Source organism: Gossypium hirsutum, chromosome A08 (assembly GCF_007990345.1).
Source record: "Gossypium hirsutum isolate 1008001.06 chromosome A08, Gossypium_hirsutum_v2.1, whole genome shotgun sequence".
NCBI lineage: Eukaryota > Viridiplantae > Streptophyta > Magnoliopsida > Malvales > Malvaceae > Gossypium > Gossypium hirsutum.
In genome coordinates this window covers 7609605-7626067 of record NC_053431.1, presented here as the reverse complement: position 1 = coordinate 7626067, position 16463 = coordinate 7609605, and the positions used below count along the sequence as shown (strand labels likewise).

At 33.9% G+C, this 16463-nt stretch overlaps 1 pseudogene; it reads left to right on the top strand.

Moving 5' to 3' along the window:
- Nucleotides 1-352: 352 nt before the first annotated feature.
- On the top strand, nucleotides 353-4778 carry LOC107953687 (nitrate reductase [NADH]-like; annotated as a pseudogene).
- The last annotated feature ends 11685 nt before the right edge of the window (nucleotides 4779-16463 follow it).

The window sequence follows — 16463 nt, the reverse complement described above, 5'->3', positions numbered from 1 at the left end:
AATATGCTACTTGACAAATTTATTTAAAGTGTGACATAATTATCACTAATTCACATATTAAGAATATGACATAATTATCATTAAGAATATAATTTACAATTATATTAATACATTATTAATATTTATAAATTTTCGTAAGATTAATATTTACAAGATATAAAGCCCATTGTATGGTATTTTTTTTTATTAATGTCAATTAATTTTTTAGATTAAAAATCATAACAGATGGATAGTTTAGGAAACAAATTTAAAAAAAAATAAATACAAAAAAAAACTCCAAAATCAAAATATTGAATTAAACTTATGATTAAATCGAAAGTATCCACCCCGGTGATCATAACTAGTACCCTCGATGTGGCTTTAAAGACACCAATCTTTAACCTATACCCATAAACATCGATTGAGCGGAATCTTCTCTTTTTATGCTTATTAATGATCACCATATTTTTTGTTTAGTTTTCGAAATTATGAGCCTAAATAACATTGATGTTTTTCCCTCCACACACCAATTTCTTCTTCTTTTTTCCTTCACATATTCCTGGAAATACTTTCATTGTCAATTTTCCAGATTTGTTTATGGCTTCCAAAAGTCTATATAAACGCTTTCACCCTCCTCCAGTTTCTTCATTTTGTCAATGAAACAAAAAGAAAATCGAGTGAAAAATGAAAAAAGAAAGAGAGAATTTTCTTTCTCGTTTAGAAGTAAATAATAATCTTCATAGTTATGGCGGCTTCGGTCGGTAATCGACAATTCACGGGGCTTGAACCAGCTTTGAACGGCGTTTACACTCCCTTGAAGCCCCATCCAACCCATACCCATCGCCATATGCACCGTGTTTTCGTCGACCATGATTATGAATCCTCCAACGAAGATGAAGATAACGTGATCGAAAATTACAAAGCCATGATCATCAAATCCAACAGCGAGGTTGAACCGTCGATCTTGGACCCTCGAGACGAAGCAACCGCTGATAATTGGATCGAGCGGAACCCTTCCCTGGTCCGTCTTACAGGGAAACACCCTTTCAACTCTGAACCCCCTTTGAACCGCCTCATGCAGCATGGTTTCATCACTCCGGTTCCTCTTCACTACGTTCGTAACCACGGTGCGGTCCCCAAAGCTTCGTGGGATGACTGGACCGTTGAAATAACCGGTTTAGTTAAAAGGCCGATAAAGTTGACCATGGACCAATTGGTGAACGAGTTTCAAAGCCGTGAGTTCCCGGTTACCTTGGTTTGCGCCGCGAACCGTCGTAAAGAACAAAACATGATCAAACCAACGGTGGGTTTCAATTGGGGAGCTGCGGGGATTTCAACTTCGCTGTGGAGGGGTGTACCATTGTGTGACATGCTCAAAAGATGTGGGATCTATAGCAAGAAACATGGCGCCCTCAATGTGTGTTTCGAAGGGGCTGAGCATTTGCCTGGCGGCGGTGGGTGCAAGTACGGAACCCGCATCAAGAAGGAGATCGCCATGGACCCATCTCGGGATATTATCTTAGCTTACATGCAAAACGGCGAACTTTTAACCCCGGACCATGGCTTCCCTGTTCGGATCATCATACCAGGGTTCAACGGCGGTAGAATGGTGAAATGGTTGAAACGAATCATCGTTACAACGAAAGAATCCGATAGTTTTTATTACTATAGAGATAACAAGGTCTTTCCTTCCCATGTTGATTTACAGCTAGCCAACGCTGAAGGTATGTTTTATTTTGCATAAGAAATTCGATGACAGTGTTTTGATAATGAAACATGAAGATGTAATGTTTGCAGGTTAATGGTATAATCCGGAATGGGCCATCGATGAGCTAAACATCAACTCGGTGATAATGAGGCCTTGTCATAAAGAGATCTTGCCAATCAACTCGTGGATAACTCGGAGGCCGTACACTTTGAGGGGCTATGCATATTCGGCTGAGTTTTAAAATAAAAAAAAAAACTTTGTTTTACAAAAGTGAATCTTTTGGTCTTTTTCTTCCTATTGGATTCCAAAAGTCTCCGCATGGTTTGCTTTTAACTAAGGTCCATGCTCCTCTGAAAAACTGGACTAGATTTAAGGTTGTCTTGTAATAAATGACTCTCGACATATATATTTTCAGTAATTAAAAAAGAAAAATGATTTGATCAATACCTTTGGAAATTTGTGTAGTGACTGCAAGTTTAGGGAAATGAGAATCAGGCTTTTATATTCTATTTTTGCTGTTTTATTTTGGTGATAACAGGTGGTGGGAAAAAAGTAAAACGTGTGGAGGTAACAATGGACGGTGGTGAAACCTGGCAGGTTTGCACGGTGGACCACGCTGAAAAGCCGAACAAATACGGTAAATTCTGGTGCTGGTGCTTCTGGTCTCTTGATGTTGAAGTGCTTGACCTTTTGGGAGCCAAAGAGATAGCGGTGCGAGCCTGGGACGAGACCTTTAACACCCAGCCCGAAAAGCTCATTTGGAATCTTTTGGTAAGTAAAAGTACCTACACTACACTTTGTTAAATTGTTTTTGTTTTTAGGAAAATTTAACTAATAACTACACTACACTACACTACACTACACTACACTACACGTGCTAACAGATATTTCAGTTTAAACAGGATGAGTATTTTTCTTTGAGAAATTTTAAAAATTTGTTGAATTTTTAAATATATTTTTTTAATTTTTATAAATTATACTTAAATGTTCACGTTAATATAATTCAAATTTTAATAATTTAAATCAGGGATTAAAATAGCAGTCGGGTAGCGGAATAACGACCGCTACATAACGGTAGAGTCACCGTCCGAAATTGCTACTGCTGAAAATAGCGGTGCAAAGCGGAGTCACACCAATAGCGGTGGATCGCGGCAGTGATTTAACGAGTAATGGCCAATTGTAGAAATAATGGGCCGCTATTCCCGTTATTTTTCCACTATTCCCATTGATATTTATTTTTTTACTTTGTTAGTAGTTATTAGTTGTGTGAATTTTTAAAAAAATTTACGACTGCGATACCCACAGTGACCCCAATAGCATTCGTTATGTCTACAACCGCGATAAACGCAACATGACCCAAAACGCGGCCGTAACAGCAATTTAAATGGTAGTTTTTTTTTTAAAGAAAGCAATAGTTTTTTTGTTTAAAAGAAAGAAATTTGATCTAAGTTTTAAAAATTTAATAACAGAGTGATAAAAAAACTGACAAAATACGAACTAAATTTTGTGTTTAGCCAAAAATAAAATTCTTGTTGTCTATCCCCGCTAATGGAGTTAATGGGTTTAATCATATGTAATAGGGAATGATGAACAACTGCTGGTTCCGTGTAAAAGCAAGTGAAAACGGGATGGTTTTCGAGCATCCGACTTTGCCAGGCAACCAATCTGGTGGATGGATGGCTGAGGAACGACACCCGGAAAACCCGACCATAAAGAGGAGTGTCTCTACTCCTTTCATGAACACTGCCACCAGAATTTCGATGTCTGAGGTCAAGAAACACAACTCTGTTGATTCCGCTTGGATCGTCGTCCGTGGTCACATCTATGATTGCACTCGTTTCCTCAAGGATCACCCTGGTGGCATGAGCAGTATTCTCATCAACGCCGGAACCGACTGCACTGACGAGTTCGACACCATTCACTCTGACAAAGCCAAGAATATGCTAGAAGATTATCGAATTAGTGAGCTGATCACGACGGGTTATGTTTCCGACTCGGCGGCATCCTCGCCTAATACTTCCGTGCATGGAGCATCGAACATTAGCTTTTTAGGTCCCATTAAAGAAATTGCAGCCACAAGACCCGTGGCGCTTGTTCCACCTGAGAAAATACCATGCAAACTTGTCGATAAAATATCCATCTCTGACGATGTTCGTCGATTCCAATTCGCGTTACCGTCGGAAGATCAAGTGCTCGGGTTACCCGTAGGGATGCACATATTTTTGTGTGCCACCATTGATGATAAGCTTTGCATGAGAGCCTACACCCCAACCAGCAGCATTGATGAAGTTGGCCACATTGATCTACTTGTCAAGATTTACTTCAAAGGGGTGCATCCGAAATTCCCTAACGGCGGGCTCATGTCACAATATTTGGATTCTCTCCCACTGGGTTCATCACTAGAGGTGAAGGGTTCTATGGGTCACATCCAATACACCGGTCGAGGCAACTTTTTGGTTCACGGCAAACCTAAGTTTGCCAAGAAACTAGCAATGTTTGCCGGTGGGACGGGGATCACCCCAATTTATCAAGTCATCCAAGCTATTTTAAAGGACCCCAAGGACGAGACCGAGATGTATATGGTGTACGCGAACCGAACTGAGGACAACATTTTGCTGAAAGACGAGCTCGACGATTGGGCTAAGAAGCATGATCAGTTGAAAGTATGGTACGTGAAGTATCTCGTGCAAGAATCTATAAGGGAAGGAGGGCAATATAGCACAGGTTTCATCTCGGATAGTGTGCTGAGGGATCACATCCCAGAGGGCTCCAGCAATACTCTCGCGTTGGCTTGTGGGCCACCGCAGATGATCCAGTTCACCGTGCAGCAGAACTTAGAGAAGATGAACTATGACATTAAGGATTCTTTGTTAATATTTTAAAGAAAATTTCCCTTAGATTAATAAGGTTGTTGGGGAAATGATGTACGGAGAGAAATCAAAGGTGGTGTTGTTTGAGAGAAGGAAAAAAAAGTCTACTTATATCAAGTTCTATATATAAATATAGTTTCCAAAAAATTCCAAAATCTTGGCCAAAATGTCTAACCCAATATCCAATATTTAAGTACTAATTACTTTACAGCGTCAACTAGTTTTTTCTTTACCTCGTGTGAACAGGTTAAATGTATAATTTTTTTTATTTTTTTATTGTAATCAATATATCCACAGTTGACAATAATGACTAATTCAATGCTCTTCAAAAAGATAAATTATTGGCGATTAAATGTGTTTCATTTCCATGAGCGGGGATTGAATCCTCGACCACATAATTAAATAATGAGGTGAGCAACAATCACACCATATTTCATGAGTTTTTTTTTTTAAATAATGGTTAATATATAAAAAAAATTAGTACAAATTTCTTAAAAACTAGTTAGAAAAATAGTTATTTATGCAAAATCAAGATCAATTTTTTAAAAACTAGATTCAGTAACCTTTTTCCCTTACAAAATTTAAAATTTAATAGCAAGTACATAAAAGTGTATTAATTTTTCCAAGTCAAAACAAGATCGTTATTAAGAAGTTTTGAGCTACCTTCATTAAAATATTTTTATTTCCCAATGTCAAATTTAATATAACTTTCATTTCCTCCATTAAAAACTAGACTCAATAAAATTTTTAACCATGTCAGGCTCTAATTCTAACTAGACCTAATTATGGCCCGGGCTACCTAGCCCAGCCCGAAGGCCCGCCCTATGTGGAAGGTTTTGGGCAAAAATATAGGCCCGAAAAATGAGTTTGGACAAAAAAATAAGGCCTATTTAAAAAATGGGCAGGGCTTCAGGTATGATATTTTTGGCCCGAGCCCGACCCGGCCTGGCTCGAATCCGCTAAAGGACAAAAAAATCTGTTTTTTTAAATACTATTTTCTTGTTGTTTTCTCCCTTTTTTGCTACCATTTTACTATTATGTTGCTACTATTTTATTGTTATTGTTTGGATATTGTATAAAACTTCTTTTATTGTTAATTTTGTTATTATTTTAAAGACATTTCTTAATTTTGATATTATTTTAGAGACATTTGTTTGTTAAGTTACATCTATGTTAGTGTTATTTAAGTATATATATATTTTAAAATTTATTTTCAATTTGTTGGGAAATATTTATTTTGATGTTTTTAATATTTTTGATGTATTATATATTTTTTAAAATTATATAAAAATTAATATGGGCGGGCCAGGTCAGGCCAGGGTTTTAGCATTTTTATTTGGGTCGGGCTTGGACAAAATTTTAGGCTCATTTTTCGGGCTGAGTCGAGCCCAGGCCTAGCAAACGGGCCTAAATTTTTAGTTGAGCCGGTCCGGCCCATGCTCACCTCTACTTCTAACATGATCTTTACAAATTTTGATAAAATTTTAAAATTGCACCACTACTATTTGTTCCGTTAAAAACTAGGCTCAATAAGCTTTTTAATACATGCTCTACTTCTAATATTGTTTCTATGGTAAAATTTTAAAGTTGTGCCACTATTATTGAATTACAACCGACTTATGTTACCCTAACTAAACATGATTATACCAAATAGTCACTCTTATAAAAATTAATTACCAACATCATCATTCACTCGTTTAAAAGTTTAAATTTATTATCATTTGCCACAAATCCTTTATTTTCTTTTTATGAGATTTACTTTCAATTCTTAGTAAGTCAAAATTCAAGACAATGTTTCCTACTTTTCCTCTTCTTAATCAATTCAAACCATGTCAAAATACATATCTAACCTCTCCTTTAGCCACCTCGCTTATAAATTAAATTTTAAAGTTCGCCCTTTTTCCATTAAACCTTTCTATTTAAGATTTTCATAACTCATATTAATTTAAGCTTAAATGTAGTATAAGCTCAATGAAAATTCATACCCTTTCACATTTCAAGTTAGATCCAATACTTTAATTATTTTCTCAACCAATTATCATTTCATATATATAAATATCACACACACACACACACTTACATTATAACAATTATAGTAGTTCTCATTTCCATGTCTACTAGTTTAACTCACATACTTGTTAATGATTTCATTTCTCAAATACATTCAACTCATTAGCCACACACAAATCCTACGCCATTTTGTTACTTCTAAAACACTCAATAAAGGTATTAGACATTCAAGCATAAATATTCCTTTGTAAGATGGAACTTAAGAGAGTGCATACCTTATCAAGCTCAAAATTGATGCTACCCGATAATCTCCATTTTTTGATATCTCCGATCATCTCAACCTCCTTCTTTTCCAAATTGAAACACTTCATACTTGACCTAGACACCTAGTCTGAGCTATAGAATGCCACAACTGTTATCGGAATAACTACAATCACATATACACCATACAACCATTCACACATGCAATTTAATATATTTCACGTTCCTTCTATGTTATATAATCACTTTTGAGTCTCTGACGAGCTTACAAAAGCTCTTCTATTAACCTGAGCTTGAATTAGGACCAAATTGTAAAATTTTTAAAATCTCAAGTGGGCGTCGCAACATCATCAACTTAGTGAGTTATGTCGCGACGTCAAGCATCTCTAAGTCGTGATGCCACTCACTGTTAGAATATGTTGCAATGTCTGGAACTCATGGTCATGACGTTGCCTCTGGTTCTGGCAAAATATGCATTTGGTACCTATTCACTTTTTCCAATCAAAATATTTCATTACACTCATTCATATGCCAATTCCACCTATACCAAAACATGAAAAATCATGTCAAAACAAGTCTATAACATTTGGAATCAACCATTTAACATAACATACAATACATGGTTTTCATTTAAGTTCAATCAAACCATTTACCTACCTAACAATTTCAACTATGTCATTCAAGTTCAACACATACATACCTAAACATTTTGTGCATCAAGAACCTATATGACCTTGTTATGAACCAAAACAACCATACACTAAGTATATTTCAAGCATGGCATTCAATCATACCTTTTCCAACCATACATCAATTTAAATACCCTAATTATTTCATTTTGCAACCTTTAACATACCAATTCATACAAGATTATAATCATTACCCATACTAGCATTAGACATGATCAATATCATGCGTCAACCAAGTCAAAAAGGAATCTTATTACACAAGATCAATCGTGCTCACAATAGTTATATAGCTAACCATCTAAAATTACAATTTGTACACTAAGGTGTCCTTATATACATACCTCAAAATTTGGACTCAAAATGGACATAATTCTATTGTATTTTGATAGTGTTTGGTTCACGTTGATCCGGCTCGACAAGTTCCGTAAGGTGATGATCTAAAATAAAAGAAACAACTAGAGTAAGCATACAAATGCTTATTAAGTTCAAATAGAATTACTATGCTTACCTTGATCACTTAAAAGTATAACAACTACCAATCATTTTGACATGCAATCTGGCTATCCTGGACACATAATGTCATAGCTAGTCACATACCAACATTAACATCCTAATAGGATTGACACACTTACATATCATCAATAACATCACTTAAATCCAAAGTAATTACATGCCACATATAAAGTTATAAACATATACCATTCCATATTCAATACATTTTCAAGCTTTCCTATTTCAATTAAAATAAATATTGCCCGATGGAACTCTAGTAAAACGAACTTGGATACACGAGTAAACTAAGTTGCTCTCTGAGCTGAAATTACATCAAGTTACCCATTTGGGCCAAACCTATGTTATATATTACCTGAGAATCCACGACAAGTGGTAGATCTCGTTATAGTACCTAAGAATCTGCAACAAGTCTAGATCTCACTATATTACTCGAGAATCTACAATAAGGCTAGATCTCGTTATATTACCCGAGAATCTACAAAAAAATGTTAGATCTTGATATAATCTGTAATAATCTTTAATCAAGCGCGCATATGACCCTAGTGGCATGTCAATCATATCCTAAGCTTTTACTAAGTTCACATAGGCTTCAATTACATATACTTCAGTATTATCCTTGCAATAAATCATTCTCATACATTTATACCCTGTAGTTAGTCACATGTTTCAATTCAATCCGTTCTAGCCATATGTGCCAACTACTAGTTTATCAATTTATACTTAAACATACATATCCATTTATATATCAAATTAAATGCAAGTATACATACCACACAAGATGAGCTAGTAAGCTCCATGTAAACTTACCCATTCAAAACACCAACGCGAATGGATTCTTCAAGGATTAATCTGCAATTTTAGATTTTCCCTTATTAGGTCCACTTTGATCTAAATCTTTATTTATAAAAGTATTTTATACAACCAATCAATACCAAACATTTTCATACTATTCCATGATATGCATGATCATATATAAATCTATTTTTTGATTTTCCTAATATTTTACATTTTATTCAATTTGGTCTCTAAACTCGGGATAGGCATAACTTTCGATTCCTAGTTTTGAATTAAAATATGATTTCATATATTCTCATTAAGGACTTTATACTTTTTATTTCTAACATAATTTTATGAAAAGTTTTACATTGATTTAATTTGGTCCCTGATGTAACAAAGTTAATAAACAAGTTAGATTAACTTTACAATCTAAGCCTTTTTAATTCATCAAGAAATCATCAATGAAAACTTCCGAAAACTTTAACAATTTATCAAATTGGTACATTGGCTAGAAAAATCAAGCTCTTATGATCACAAATCTATAAAAATTACAAGAAAATAGCTTGATTTCCATACCTATCTGGTGTGATGTATGCATAATGATAAATTGTATGATATCATTGAGTATCGTATGCATGTTGCAATGGGAAAAATGGTTGGCAATTTAGATGAAGTTAGGATTGGGAAAAATGGTGATTATGTTTGTAACACTCCCACGCCCGAAACCGTCGCCGGAGTCAAGCTTGAGGTGTTACTAAACTTATCTTACCTTTTAAACAACTCTAAACCACTTATTTTAATTTTCGAAATAAACTATTTTTCTGCGTCATGGTTGCTTAAAAATTCATTTCTTGAGTTTCAAAACTCGAAATTAAGGTCCATAATTTTTTCCTGAAAATAGACTCATATATCTATCTACTAATTTTTTTCTAGAATTTTTGACTCAGCTAATTAGTACAGTTTATTAGTTAAAGTTACCCCTATTTCAGAATTCGACTGCACTGGCCTCTACTTACTACGAACCACTTTTCTCTCTGTAAAAAAATCATATGACTATACCGTTTATTTCTATTAAAACTAGATTCAATAAGGATTCTAACCATATAAAGTACACCACCTAATTATTTTTTTAAAATTTATGGTGAATTTCTAAAGTTGGAATAGGGGATCTAGGAATCGCTCTGGCCCTATTTCACCAAAACTCAGATACCTTATAAAATACAAAACCTTTACCTGTTTTGCTTATTCTATATGAAAATAGACACTACGAGCTTTAATTTTATATATTATTCACCATCAACCCATGTCTCTACAATTTCTTGTGATTTTTCAAAATCACATTATTTCTGATACTTGAATCTGTTTTTAAGTTACTTTCACATTTTTCTTAGTTTTCATGTGATAGTTACTACTTAATCATATATACTATTAAACATGTATATCATCAGCCATTCTATTAGTTAATCACTAGCAAGTATTAAGACATCATTCATTGATCATATCATATCAAAAGAACCCAAGTTCCTATACATGCCATACACAAAACGAAACGTCTAACTATACCAATGTGATTTCTTCGATAGTGTGATCGGTTTCTGACGTTTCCTTCGATCCCCGAATGGCTTGATAAAAACTATAAGAAAAAGAAAATAAAGAGAGTAAGCACTAGGCTTAGTAAGCTTACAAGCAAATAAATTACAACATTCAACATAATGAATAAATATACATAATGTCACCTAGCTTCATAAACTTTCTTTACATTCTCATTTTCTACCTTCTTCTTTACTCACTTACCTTCTTTCTTACCTAACCTTTCACTATTCATAAATATAATCTACCTTCCCTTTTTGCTGATAATTCACTGTAATTTAACGTATACAATGACCCGTTGAACCACTCGGAATACTAAGGATACTAGGGTCGTTCCTGCCTATCAATATCCTGCCAATGTCATGTCTTCGACATGGACTTACATGAATTATTCTTGTCTCCAATGCCATATATATATATATCTAATATGGGCTTACATGGCTCATTCCTGTCTCCAAAGCCATATATCTGATATGGACTTACATGGCTCATTTCTGTCCTGTCCTGTCCTGTCAACCCCAATATCCTAACATTCCTAAGGTTCAAACGGGGCTTCCTAATGCTTTTTCTTTGTCACTTTGCCTTTAATTCGACTTTAAATATTCAAAGAAAATAAGTATATAAATGCTGGAAATTGACAATAATAATGTAAAATAAAAGAATATTGCATTTATTTACTGTAAACTTACCTCGATACAAAATGTGACTAAACTTTACAATTTAGTCCTTTACTTTTTCTTTTCCCCGATCTACTCCCGAATTTCGTTCTTCTTGATCTATAATAGCAAATTTAACTTATTTAATATTCACATTTATCAAAACAGTCCTTTACTCAAACTTTGCAAAAATTACATTTTTGCCCCTAAACTTTTGCATATTTACACTTTTGCCCCTAGGCTCGGGAATTAAACTTTATCCCTTATTATTATGTTTTATGACATGCTAATCATTTTTCCCTTCTATGGCAGCATCAAATTCACACTCTAACATGCATTTATGACTATTAGGTATTTTTACCGATTAAGCCATTTTACTCGTTTTTACCTAAAACCGAGTAGCACAAGTTGTCTAACATAATCTAAGACCTCATATTCTATCATAAAACATCAAAATAAACACTTTTCACCTATGGGTATTTTTCCAAATATGAACCCTAACTTAAATTATTGCTAGCATAAGCTTTATCGAACTATCGGGACTCCGAAAACGTAAAGAACATTAAAAACGAGGCTTGGAATCACTTACTATGGAGCTTGAAAATTGAAGAAACCCTAGCTATGGAGACAGCATAAATTCGGCAGCAACTAAAGAAGAGGATAACAAATTTTGTGTTATTTTTCCCTTTTTAATTCATTTAATATCCAAATGTGTAAATTGCCCCTCCTTCCTAAACTTTAAAAAATTTACTTCCATGTCCTAATTTTTGTCCATGAACTTAAAATTGGTAAAATTTTTATTTAAACCCTCCTAATTAATATTCCAAAGCAATTTCATACTAAAAACTTCTAGAATGCAAGTTTTGCAAATTATTCGATTTAGTCCCTAACCTCAACTTAAGCACTTTATTCATAGAATTTCATCACGAAATTTTCACACAATCATGCAATCATATCATGAACCTCAAAATAATAATAAAATAAATTTTTCTACCTCGGATTTGTGGTTTCGCAACCACTATTCCGTTTAGGCCCTATTTCGGGATGTTACAATGTTAGATATCACCATATGATGTTGTTGAGTGCACTCGTGATGAGCAAAGCTTCGGGCTTTACGGAGGCGACACTGCGGTGTTCAAACATCAAGGTTAGGAAAGATGTGAAGGAGGAATGGGAGAAGTAATTGGGAAATTAAAATTTTATTAAGATTTTGCTATCCAGGATTGTTGGGAGCAAACCGCAACAATGGTTATTAAGTGAAATGTAGGGGGGACACTTCGATGTTCAAGCATCAAGGTGAAATGTGAAACAGGTCTTTTGGTATGACACCGTGACAATGGTTATTAGGTTTCATATAACAATATTGCGACGGCGGCGGTAAAGTTCTTCGGGGCAACGCCTTCAAAGGGTTTAAGGTGTAAGATCATAGCTTGGCTATGATGACCAATAAAGTCTGCTGAGACAGTAAACACAGAGTTACACCAGGAAAGTCCATAGATCAATATACCAGTAGAGAATTCATCAAAGGCGATAATAAGAGTGGTTTACAAAACGTCTCAAACCAACAAGGATAAAAAGAGGAAGTGACTCATTAGATAAGGAGGTATACATTTATGTTCAGTCCGAGACCGCCAAGGGAAGTGTGGATCCCACACTGTTTGAAAGGATATGGAATTAAGCTAAACAGTAGGTCAACCACCAAGTAGACGTGAGATTGGGAAAACCTACCAGAGTCTTCTAGAAAGAAAGTTTCAACCCAATGTTGAATGACTACTGGATTCGCCAATGTTAGTGAAGGGTGGGAGTTCGCCAGGACCATGAAAATTGATAATAATTTTGATGATCTACCCTAGGTTGGAGCTGCAAGTCCAATGAAACCTCTATAAGGAAGGTGTGGAAAGAGCGAGTATCGTAAATGTTAAGAAAATGTTAAGTAAATATTGTGTTTTGGCGAAGATCCACATGTCAACAATTATTGAAAAACGATGAGTATCGTTAGTCCAGAGTAATAAATATAAGTACCAGGGATCCTGCCCACCAATGAATGGCTCAGGGTAATTAAGGCACTAGTCTTGCCAACTGAGTTGGCAAATTCTTCTATGAAAACGAGGGAGTTTGATTTTAAGCCAGATGTATTATTTTCTCGAGACCTATACAGATATATATATGCAAGCAATGTGTTGGTCTTACTAAGTTCTTTTGAACTTTTGAAAATGTTGCTTGAATGTAGGATTAAGTAAAGATGTGGGCATCAAGAGGGAGCAAGCCACTTTCCGCCGAAATAAGTGGTGTGCTATAACTACTCACGTATATAGAGGGGCACCCATAGAGGCCTTGCCTTAAGGTTTAAGCCGATTATGTTTGTATTCGAGTATAAATCCAAAGATTGTAAATAAATGTTGGAATTAGGGACGTAAGGATTACCCACGGTTGTGTATGAGAATTGTATTATTTAGACTTTCAAAATTTTGAGTTATTAAAGTATATAATTAAATTTGAAATGAAAGAACCTTTTAAGTCATTGAGTTTGGTGTAGCATCTGGTATTCGGATCTGTCATTTGGGTCGAGTATAGGGTGTTACAAATTGAGTGATATCAGAGCTTCGATTTAATCGATCCTCTAGACGTAAGAGTAACCCCTATATATTTATTACAGTAGATTTGGCTTAGTCCTTCGAGAGTTGTTACGATAAAGTAAGTGTGAAAGTGAATAAATGCAGGTTTGGCGAATTATAATTAGGGGTGAGCAAAATTCAATTCGACTAAAAAAGTTTGAATTTCGAATTAATCAAGTTAATTGAATCAACTCGAATTTTTTTTCGAATTTCGAGTTCAAATCGAGTTGAATTTTCGAATTAGAATAAACCAAATATCAAACCCTTTTACTTTCCTTTCTCTAACCCCCTCAAACCCTTTTACTTTTCCCCAAAAATTATATTTCCCCCAAAACCTTTTTTCCTTTTACTTCTCCCACAAAAAAATTACTTTCCCCATGTTGAATCTAGTGTCTTAAATATAGTATTTTCGTCTAAGTACACTTATAATTTATAAAGTGAAAATTACTTTCAAGAAAAATATTAATCATAAATGTACAGCCCAAATTTTACCCGGGCCCATAAAAAACTAAAAAAATCAATATACAAATAAATCCATTCATCGGCCTAATTTAAACTCAATTTCCAAGGCCCAATATCCAAACCCTAGCCCAAATCACAAACCTAACTAGCCCATAACCTATTTTCAAAAATCACAAACCCTAGCCCCCTAACCTACAGGCGCGCCGCACCCTAGCACCGCACCGCCTACTTCACCGTCACACCATTAGCGCAAGTGGCACACCTGCTCCACTGTTGCCACTGCCGTTTACCTGCAAGAAGAACAAAGCAATCAAGTAGAAAAAACAAGTTGTAAGAATGGCTATATAAAGCCACAAAATCACTTGTATTAGAGGGATTTTGAATACAAAAAAAATCAGAAGAGTGTGAATGCAAAATCAGTGTTTCAAACATATATCTACAATAATAAAAAAAGAAGAAAGTATTGAAGAAAAAAAACAGATTCAATCGCGTCAAGGTCCCATTTCTTTTTCTTTTATTTTCGTCTTTTGATTACACATACATGTTTTCTCTATTTTTTTTTCTTTTAAAAACAGAATATATATATTTACATATAAATATAGCAAAATAAAAATAAAAATTTTACTTTTTTTTCGATCCGGCGCGATGGCGGTGACCGGAGCTCCCACTGGAGATTGGGCTAAGAGAAGGTAGGGGGGGAGAGAGCTTTTCAATTTTTATTTTTTTTTTGAAGGGTGGAATGATTTTTTTTTTTTGTAAAAAACTTGCCTTTTATAAGGGATCAAAACGGCGTCGTTTTGGCCTAAGCTCATGAGCCTTAAAACGACGTCGTTTAGCTTAGGATCCTCGTGTTTTTATTTAAGGGGATATTTGCGATCCCAGCCCCTCCACTCTTTTATAACCTTTCAATTAAATCTTTCGTTATTTCTAATTTTGCCCTGAAATTTTGTTTTGATTTCGTTTTGGTCCCGCGTAAAACGCTGCGTTTAGGGGGGCAGGATATTTTCTCCTTTAATCCCTCCTTGTTATTTGCGCATTCGATGTGGTCCATTTCTTTATTTCTTTATTTCAAATTTGCCCCGAATATTTGTTTTAAATTCAATTTAGTCCTCTTTTTAGCTATTTGGCGATTTTTTTTATTTATTTTTCTTTTACTATTATTTATTATCATTATTATTATTTTCTTTTACCATTCTTATTACTACTTTTGTCATTATTCTATTCACTATTGTTATTGTTATTATTAGCATAGTATTAAACTAATTCATTTTGTATTGTCTTTATTTCACCATATATTATTCTGTTTTTACTTACTATTATTATTATGGTTTTTGTTTTATTACTATTTTCGCTGTTATCATTATTGTTCTTCTTCTTATTCATTGTTATTATTTTACCTTTCGTTACTATTATTATTATCATTATTACTAACTTTATTATTTTTATTTTTTGCTATCGCCATTATATTACTATTATTATTATATACATATATTTTTTATCGTGATTTTAATTTCATATTTCTCATTAACATATATCATATAGTATTTAATTTAAACCGTTTTATATGTAATTCATTTTAAAATTTTCATATATTATTTTAAAGCTCCTTTTATTATTTATTTTAAATTTTTATACATTATTTATTTTAAACCCCCTTTGTTATTTATTTTAACCCGTTTTATTCACTTTAAAATTTTTCATATATTATTTCGTTTCATTCTTTTATGATTATTAATATTGATCTCTTAAATTAGTGTATTATGTGAACATGTCCATTATGTGCTCTAGAAATTATTTGTTAATATATTCATATTGTTGACATTCATTGACCTAGCATTTAATTCATGTATTATTATTTTGCGCTCTATATTCCCTTTTGTTTCATTTCGTTTAAATCACATCGTGTATTAAAGCTCAAATGCATGTATTTAATATAGACCGTTTTATCTTATTTCAAACTAAATAAATATACATTGCTAGATGTTGCACTTTTTGTCATTCAAAAAAGAAATTTAAAAAATAAGGCAATATCTCATTTTCTGGAAATTCGAGAAAACGTGTCCTAACTTACTGGGTTTCAATTTTTCTCGTTTAACCCAAATGACTGAATAACTTTTTGAAATTAAAACGCATGAATTTTGAAAATCAAAAGACAAGCTTATTCTCGAGGTTTTAAAATGTTGTGTCCTAACTTACTGGATGTGACATGTTATTATTTCGGGACAAGAAGGTCTTTAACATTCGTTTCGATTTACGCAAGCAAATTCTTCGTAAAAAAATCAACATTAAAAAAGAGAGGATTGTATTTTTAATTCTTTTCGAGTTTTTAAATT